Below are 9,667 nucleotides of genomic sequence, written 5' to 3'. Positions count from 1 at the left end.
ACCAGAGAGGAAAATTTAATTGTTCCCTTTACAAAGAAACGTCAATAAGTGTGGATGAACTGGAGACCGCGTCGGCACTGCGGGATGAGATTGAGCCCCTCCGCCACTCCCCTAAAGAAATTGGCATCGGGAGGGAATTTAATGAGCCTGATATCTGTCACGTTGGCCCGTGTCATCGACTGCGGGCTGGAAGCGGGCTGAAGCAGCCAAGCGGACTGAAACGTCGCCCAGCCAAATTAGACCGGGAGCGCGCTCGACAGCCCCGCCGCCGTAAAGGATGGCTCGCATTCCGCACGCTGTTCCTGCCGCTGGAAAGTGTGTGAAAGTCTGCAGCGTACAGATAACAAAAAAAGATACTGGTGTAGCAGTTGGCTTTAGCGCACCTGCAGATCGGTGTTCCCGATTGGAAACGCCGCCCCGGGCCCAGGTCCAGGGGTTGAGATCGCGTCTGCCGGGCGGGAGTGGGGGGGGGAGTTACTCCGTCTGCAGCGTGTTCGCCCTCGTTGGCAGTTTTTTAATCTTGACCAAGATGTAGATAAATGGCCTGTTGGAGTGCGGAGCTGTTTGGAGGGTGGCTTGTGGCTGAAAGAAAATTGGCCCGGGCCCGAGAGAAAGCAGCCGGGAACAAGAGACGCGGCCTGCGAACTGTGGACTGCGGAAGCGGCCATTTTGTCTGTAATTTCTGACTACGCGCCTCCTGTTCGACTGGGACTTGTTCCCAGAGAGCCCTGTGTGGTTTGTTTATTAATGGGGCCACTTTTTGAGGCTGGTGCTTTAGTCGGCGGGGGTAGTGCGGCGGGGGAAGAGGGTGCCGTGGTGTTGGGGACACGGCGGCGGAGCTGGAACTCTGTGTGCCCGAGCGTGTGCGGCAGATCCCGCGCGCGGCTGTTCGCCTGCGAGGATCGCTTCCATCAAACGCGGGCAGATTAAACTAGTGTGTGAGATTCGACCATCTCCTCAGAGAGTCTGAAATCAAAACTCGCCTCCCCCCCCCAGGAGCTGTTTTTTTTCCGCAGTGTCTTCTTTAGCATTCTTCTGAGCGTCTTCGCGGTTCTCTCTCCCGCCGCCTCGCCGGCTCGTGTTGATGGCGGATCTCCCACTGGGAGTCCTGTCTGTGCTTACCTCAGGAAGCTCGCCTGCAGCTGGGCGCGCGGCGGACGGAGCCAGACTGCGCCGCGCCGTCATGCTGGGCTCGGCTAATGACTGCGAAGGAAAAGCCGCTCGCCGCGGAAATCAGCTCCGATGTCCTTTTACCCCCCCCACCCCCCACCCCCCACCCCCCAGACACGCACTCGCACACACACACACACACACACACACACACACACACACAAACGCGCGTCTCAGCCCGGCCCACGTCACCCAAACCTCTCCACGCCGTCTATGTTGAATCGCGAGCTGTAATGAGGCTCGAGGAACATCAAAGCGTGTCTCGTTTAATGGAGAATGGCAGTGGTTTGATATGCAGAGTCGCCACGGTCGTACTGTCATGTCAGGCAGCGAGCCTTGCAGGCGGGCTGCGTGAGTTCCAGAGGTTGCATTCAGGTAAAGGTGAGTCAAGAGTTTAATAGGGTGCCTCATCTACACTGCGTTGTACCGATGGCACTGCAATGAGGTGCAGCAATGGTTGGGAGAGTTTTCAAAGATATGTGGAAATGCTCTTCTAAAGCAAATAACCGCGATCTGCCAAAGATTTAACTTTCATTTATACGTTTTTTTCATATTTTTTTAAATATATATTTTCTGTCAGTGTGTGGGCCTGGGTATAACTCACAGGCCTGCATTCCCCTGCTCTGGTTTCTTTGTGTTTTTAATTAAAAAAAGATTTTCCTCTGTTCCTTTGCTTTTTAATTAAGGACGCTGAAAGACTGAACAATGAAACCGCATGTTTATGTTTTGTCAGGGGAGCGGGCCGTTTGCCACACATTGATTAGAAAACGGTTTCAGTTATTTCTAAAAGACACTAAATGAATTAAATTTTATATCTCCTGTTTGGCCCATAGAATAAAAACCAAGACGGAAATGTGTGCAAGCATGTATATGTGAATAAAGTTGTTACCAATTATTCTGGTAAACAAAAATAAAAGCTTTCTTCCTGAAGTGGATGTCCACTGGGACTGGAATGTGCAAAGTGAGAAAGTATACAAAAAATCATTATGACAAAAGAACAAGATGCCAATCAAAGAGAAAGTATTTTGGTGATAATTATAATTTGCAATTATCCATTCTCTTCAGAGAAGGACAGCTGAACCAGAGCTTAACAGGGAAAGTTCAGAGAGAATCACTTCAACTGGAAGGAGCAGAACTTGGAAGGCAGTTTGAATATGTAGAGCAGTGATGTAATGTGATCAGACTATTCCAAATTCTGATGAAGAGTGCTGCCATTGAACCCCCTTACAGATTGTTCCGGAAATACAATACATAAATAATAATGATCAGTTCCTGTTACGCTAATGAATACTGAGCATTATAGACCAGTGACCTCCAGAGTATCTTCCAGAGCCTTCATTGAATATTGAGTCTTCTGTGCCGCGGCTCATTGGCAATGCTCTCTCAGACTTGATTGAATGCTGTGGATATGATAACATGCTAATTGAAGTGCTGGGAGATATCTGTCGACCCACCTAGATGGGATCCGGAGGGAGGGGCTCCCTTTCAAGTCAACTGATGTCAGTCAGTGCAAGGATTGCAGCCCTCTTAGGGGACATAGGGACAGTATAATGGAAGGGGAGGGGCATCGGTTGCCTATAGTGTACAGTAAGATAAAAGCTGAAGGGGTCAGGTAACCCGGCTGTGTGTCCCAGAGAAAGGCGGGGTAACAAAAGCAGACTGTGGCCGTTAATCACAAGACGTGGTGGCGCAACGAGCGTAGATAAACACGTACAAACTTAAAAATATATATTTATGTCTTAGAGGTCAAAACTTTAACATGAAATCGCTCTGGTTTTATGCGTGTCCCTTTTGGATCGAATCTCAGTGTGGAGCCCTCAGGCCAAAGAGGAGCAGGATTAGGGGACATGTTGTTCAGTGGAAGCTTTAAGGGGGGGTATCAATTGCTGGTAATTTGTGCTTTTGGGTTCCCCTCCTCATTCCACGGTGCAGTTGACAGCTCCCCTTTGTTGCCCCAGCGGGAGGCTGCTGCCCGGCCTAGCCCCCGCCTAGCCCCCACCTGCCCTCTTGAATTAGGATGTGCGCCTCCCTCCACTGATTAATAAGTGAATAGCCGCCCCATGCTTAATTGATCACAGCAAGCACCTGACACTCACCCCCCCTCCCCGGCACACCTGTCCCTGTGGACTGCTGGGGGCTCTGACGATCTCACCTGGGGGTGTTCTTACTGCTGGAGTGACAGAATGTTCCGGACAACTGTATTTATGTCCAGAGTCTGGCACTTCTCACCCACGCCACAGTTTCTGTCTCGACAGTGTTACTTCCATCTGTATTAAAAGCATGGTATAGAAACCATATAGCAAAACCACAACTAATACAATAAGAATAATAAATTATATTAATAATAAGAATATTTATTATGACTTCAACAAAACGTCACACATGTCTCTACATGGTTTCAGCCACACAGAGGAGGAAAACCAAGGAGCAAATGCTGCAAAAGCTGTTTTATTTTTTATCTTTTACATTTTTGTATTTGATTAATCTAATTCACATTTTAAAATTACTGTCACAGTGTAGGTATCATATTGCATCTGTCACCATGGATGCCAGTTTATTAAAAGCACAACCGCTCACTCCAGGTAGCACGTCTCCTCAGTCAGTTCAGGGATTGGATGTAGGGATGCGTTGGGCAGAACGCTACGGAGCACAAAGCATGCTGGGATGCGGGGGTCATTCAGTTCTGGAGAAGCATGAAGCCATCACAACATTATACTTGAATGTTTCACAAAATCAGGGAGACACTGAAGTACTTGGGGGGGGGGGATTTGTTTTGAATTATAATGTACATTTTCATTTCAATAATTTTCAAACCCCAATTTTTATCTCTCCCTATTTAGCCCTGCCTGCTGACATACGTGTGCGGTTTCACAACCTTGCTAATCCTCACTCTTAACATCTCCTTAGTTAGCCACCGAACAGAAACGTGCTAATAGTGTGGCTTGTGATTGCTCCGCTGTTGCTAACACTTGCTGAAATACCGTTTAGATGAATTATGAGGAATTTTGTGCTGGGTAATGATGATTCAGTGCCGGCCAGGGAATTTGAATTTCCCATCAGTATGGTCATCCACCACAAAACCCCTGCCGTCAAAGAGCCCGCTACAATGGAAATGTATTTCTCTGGTACTCTATTGAATTTAGGCCTGGGGCCATTCTCATTAAAAGTGCTCCTACTGAGAAGGGGCTCAATCCTTGCAGTGCGTTCTCACCTTATGTTACATTACCTTACGCCTGCCGTACGGCGTTAAATGGGTAGGAAACCCCTATTATGTTTTTATTGTTGAACGGTGATACTCAATTAGACCATTTATGTTTCTCATTAAAATGCTGCACCCAATCAACTCTGAGATTAAGTATAAGGAGGTATATGGAGTGTGTGAGGAGTGCATTATTCCAAATGTCTGTCACTAACTGTTTTTGGTCAACAGATCAATACACTTTTATAGAAATGTACTTCGTATCTTATGTGAAGAAAATTTTTATTCAAGGGGTGCTCAGTAAAATATATAAATTATATACCTAAATTTGTAAATAGTTATGTTATATTGTCTTTATTGTTTTGTCTGAGTATTTTTTAAATGGTTTTAAAATGTATTTACATTTATTCCATTTTAAATAACTATGTATTTATTATGTAATTATTTAGTTTATAGTACTTATCTCTTAACAGTTAAAGTCAAAATTGTTTTAATTTTGTATCTGCTAATTGTATGTGTTAGACTTCTTTACAGGCAAATGACAAGCCAGAAATACCTTCACCATGTACGATAGTGCACAGATGCTGTAATTAAACAGGTCGGACAAAGAATCTCTTCCTGATCAAATAAATATTTTCTCATTAATTCGGCTGCATCATAGGCTTTGAAAACATTTTGCCGTCTCCTGACGTTAAGAGCACTTTGCAGTTGTTTATAACTCGCAGTGGAAATTCTCCTCAAACTCCGAGCGCTCTGACCTGCTGAACTCTCGAGCTGTCGGGAAAAGGAGGCCTCTCCCCCTGCTCAGCGGTTTTCCTTATTTTTAAAAGTTTCCAAACTTAGGTCCTGTTTTTTATCACACTTCGTTTAAAAATATTTTGATGACCTCACCAATCAAGGGGCTGCTGATCGGTCAGGTGACCACACACAGCCGCAACATCAAACACCTGAGAAATGTTTTTCCATCTGCAGCTTCCAACGCCAGCAGTCCCTTGGCAGACAGCCTATTAAGAATACATTTAAAGACCTATTTGGGATTTTTTAAGGCTTGTTGAGAAGTTTTCTTATTTATAACAGAAATAACCTGGCGTACACATTATGCCTTCAGATGGTCTTCTGTGTTTCGCTATGATTGTTAAAAATAAAACTTACGTTGAATCATAATTTGCCTCACTATGTTTGTACCCAGCAAATATGGATGACTGAAGCCGTCTTTCCATTATCCAATCTATAGCACCTTGTAGCTGTGAATCTACAATTAGTTACCACTGTTTGCTGTTAGTATTAATTTGACTCATTAAAGCTCAGCTCATGGTAATTATATTTATAACACTGGAGTTCCAATCCATTCCCCAGGAAGGCACTCACTGTGACCCTGCTCTTCTTCTCTTTCAAGAAAATGCCCTATAGATTAATGGAAGTCTTAAGGCAAATTGGTCTAATCCTATTGCAGTTTGGCCTAATCTTAAATTAAACCTCCCTAATCCTGTGCCTGTCCAATATAAAGCATGCCCCCGGACTGTATTTACAGTCAACCAACACATGCTGTAGCAAAAGCAATCAGGTTTTTATTTTCCTTGCAAAGTCTTCCTAGTCCCTCCCCCACATAGCCCCCCCCCCTTTTTTTGGGGGGGGGGGGGGGGCACTGAGTCATCGAATATAAAATCCCCTATAACTGCAGTGTTCATCATATTCTGGCTCATTCTTTCAACCGTTATATTTTATGGCCCTTTAAATGTATCCAGTCTTTGAGCTTTGGCACCCAAAGAGATGTTTAGGCATTGCATTGGGTTATTTCTCATGTGTGAGCACGACAACCTGTTTCTGTTGCTAATGCATCTGTTGCAGTGAATGTTGGCCTGCGTCTGTGTTTACTGCATGACTCTGCATGTCCGCTGTCCTGCTGTATCTGCATGCGCTTGTGATTTTCCCCATGCATGCTGCAGCTGAGCCGTACTGCATGTGTCTGTCTGTCTGTCTGTCTGTCTGTATACGAGCCTGATCATTTAAAACATATATATTATTAAAAGTGATTTTACATTCGTCATACAAAATCCATTTGGGTTTTGTGAGTTTTCATTCAGCTTCTTGTGTACGGTGTACTCATTTATTGGAGAGGCAATGTCAGACATTAAAAGTGGGAATGGCTTGACTATTGCCATATCCATTAAATCATAGTTGTTCTTCTTTGGATTTTTGTCCTACAGTACAGAAGAAGTCCGTTGGCAGACTTGGCACTGCAGCGTAGCTTTTCTGTAGTGCCGTGTCGTCTGTAGTTTGGAAAATACTTACTAGCGCACAAAGGAATGCCTCGGGGAGGACCAGAGTTTAGAGATTCAGTGAATGTCTGCTACAGAACGTGGCTTCAACCCTGGAGAAACAATAAGAGTGTGCATTTAGTCCCCTTGGCTGGAGAGATCTCCTCAGGCAAATAATATGTTCTTCTGTGCAGCAGCTGGCTAAAGCTGCAGTTCAAAACAAGCAGAAGCCCAGCCATGTTACATATGCGCCCACTGTGGCACCGCCTCCCCTCCCCCAGCAGGTGCTACAGCAGTGTTTGCAGTGTTTCCAGAGGCACAAGCTGAAATTGTGAAATATATTATAACCCACTGGTAACCGGCCCTGTTCCTGGAGATCTACCGCCCTGTAGGTTTGCAATCTAGCCCAAACAAAGTTCACCTCATTCAACAGCTAGAGATCTTTGTTGAGCTGCTAATTGGTGTGCGGGTCGGGTGTGCCAAATTAGGATTGAAAAGAAGACCTACAGGATGGTAGGTCTCTAGGAACGGGGTTGTTCACCAGTGGCATAACCCCACTATCCCTGTGGTGGAAGAGCTCAGCATGATCTTTTGCTTCAGAGCTGTTTATAGGCTCATTTTGAACACGGCAGTGAAATGCTTCCAAAGCACAGAGCTAGCGATGATTTAAATCAGGGGTGTCAAATCTTATCTGAAAAAGACCGGTGTGTGGGTACAGGTTTTTGTTTTAGCTCATGCAGAAGTAAGACACCTAATTAAACTAATTAACTAATTGTGGTCTCCAATCAAGATCTTGATGAGCAGACTCTGGTGGTGTAGGTCTAAAACAAAAACCTACACGCACACAAACATTCACACACACACACACACATAAGCATGCACATGCACACACACACTCTTCATGTCTAATGTTCTCTGTTTTCAGATTTAAGTTTGTTTCCTGGAATGATTTCATCCCATGATTGGCTCTGGATGAAGATGCGTAAATCATTATGAATTCTGGAAGGCTTTGGAGGTATGCCCAAGAACGAGTAATTTGCCTGATTTATGAAGCTCTATTAAATGCAAAAAATGACATCTATTATGATCTAGGATGTCTGTTAGATTGAGTCAATCTAGACATTACGGTTATAAAGTTTTTTTTGGATGGAGGTGCTTCCTGAGAAGTCTACAGTTTCCTCGGCTGTTTTCTTTCTATCACCCTATGAAATAAGAATAAATCCAAATCGGTTTTCTTCATGCAGTGAATGTTTAATACTTTAACTGAACAATAATGGTCAAATCTGGTTAGACATGTTTGAGGTTCAGTTTGGGGGCTGAGGGCTTCACATGTTCAGGTGCATGATTTTGTCTGATAAATCAGAGTAGCCTTTTTTGCAAAAGTTTCTATATCGTATTTTTAAAATTATTTTAGAATGCCAAATTGTAATTTAAACCTTTGGGGCCTTTGCGGTGTTCTTGGCACAAGTGTTTCATTTTTGTCATTGGCTAAGGAATACACACACCCTAATTGGCTTTAATTGACAGCTGATTGAAAAACCCCCAGACACTGCGGCCCCCCATCTTCCATCCATTCAGGTGGGCGAACGCATCCACACCTTTCTTCAAGCCTCTCTGGGATTTCGTTTTTGCTGTCAGGTCAGTTCTGCAACCAGAGGAGGCGCTATTCCCAGGTGAGTCTGTGAACGTGCCGCCTCCTTATAAAATAAAATGGGCAATAATGTGCTGGCCTGTCAGACTCCCAGCAAGAGCTGGCCCTGGGAAATGTAGTCCTTTTGACACTGATTTCTGCAGGAAAAAATAAAATCCGTACTGCTATAATAAACTGCCAAAATTCACAACTGTGAAATCCTCTGTTCTTGATCCTGATTTTCCAGCAGTCATGAAGAGACCTTGGCATGAAAGGAGGACTCTATGTGACTGATCCAACAGCAGTGAGCTCAAAGCATTTCACCATCCTCCAGGTAAACACCTTCACTTCCACAGGTTTTTTTCATGTCACCAGTAGCCAGATTGAAACAGCTCATCGGCAAATTATTTGTTTTATTTTTCATGGGTCAAAAGCTCGCTTTAAAAAACAAACGCAGGCCAATTATAGTGATGTGTAAAAAAGAAGCTAAATTATCCCCGCGTCTTTCAAGATCCTCCATCAGTACGGACCAGATGGGGATGCCGCAAGGTATCGATGTACTGTAAAGCTTATTTCCATCTCATCAGGACTGAGCCTCTCCAAACAGCGTGATTCAGTGGCACGCAGGGTCATGCAACTCAAATTAATTCTGCACACGTTTCCATGCAGTTTGGAACACCATTAAAACCACAGAGAGAGACTCCCTAATTAAAGAAGCGGTCCGTGGGCTTTGCCTCCTTCCTGTGCTCGGTAAGGAATTTTGAATGACAGGGCCGATTCCAACAGTGCTGAGCAACCGAGGAGGTTCAGTGGGAAAAGTGTGGTTAATTAGAGCAGGCGGCCAAGGGTTCTGTTCCCTTTACCGTCAGCCAGTGACATTCTGTTCCCTTTATCATAAGCCAGTGATGTTCTGTTCCCTTTACCATAAGCCAGTGACATTCTGTTCCCTTTACCATAAGCCAGTGACATTCTGTTACCTTTACCATAAGCCAGTGACGTTCTGTTCCCTTTACCATAAGCCAGTGACATTCTATTCCCTTTACCATAAGCCAGTGATGTTCTATTCCCTTTACCATAAGCCAGTGATGTTCTATTCTCTTTACCATAAGCCAGTGATGCTCTGTTCCCTTTACCATAAGCCAGTGACGTTCTGTTCCCTTTACCATAAGCCAGTGATATTCTGTTCCCTTTACCATAAGCCAGTGACGTTCTGTTCCCTTTACCATAAGCCAGTGACGTTCTGTTCCCTTTACCATAAGCCAGTCACATTCTGTTCCCTTTACCGTCAGCCAGTGATGTTCTGTTCCTTTTACCATAAGCCAGTGATGTTCTGTTCCCTTTACCATAATCCAGTCACATTCTGTTCCCTTTACCATAAGCCAGTGATATTCTGTTCCCTTTACCATAAGC

Source organism: Anguilla anguilla, chromosome 17 (genome assembly GCF_013347855.1).
Source record: "Anguilla anguilla isolate fAngAng1 chromosome 17, fAngAng1.pri, whole genome shotgun sequence".
Taxonomy (NCBI): Eukaryota; Metazoa; Chordata; class Actinopteri; order Anguilliformes; family Anguillidae; genus Anguilla; species Anguilla anguilla.
This window is presented reverse-complemented; position numbering follows the sequence as displayed.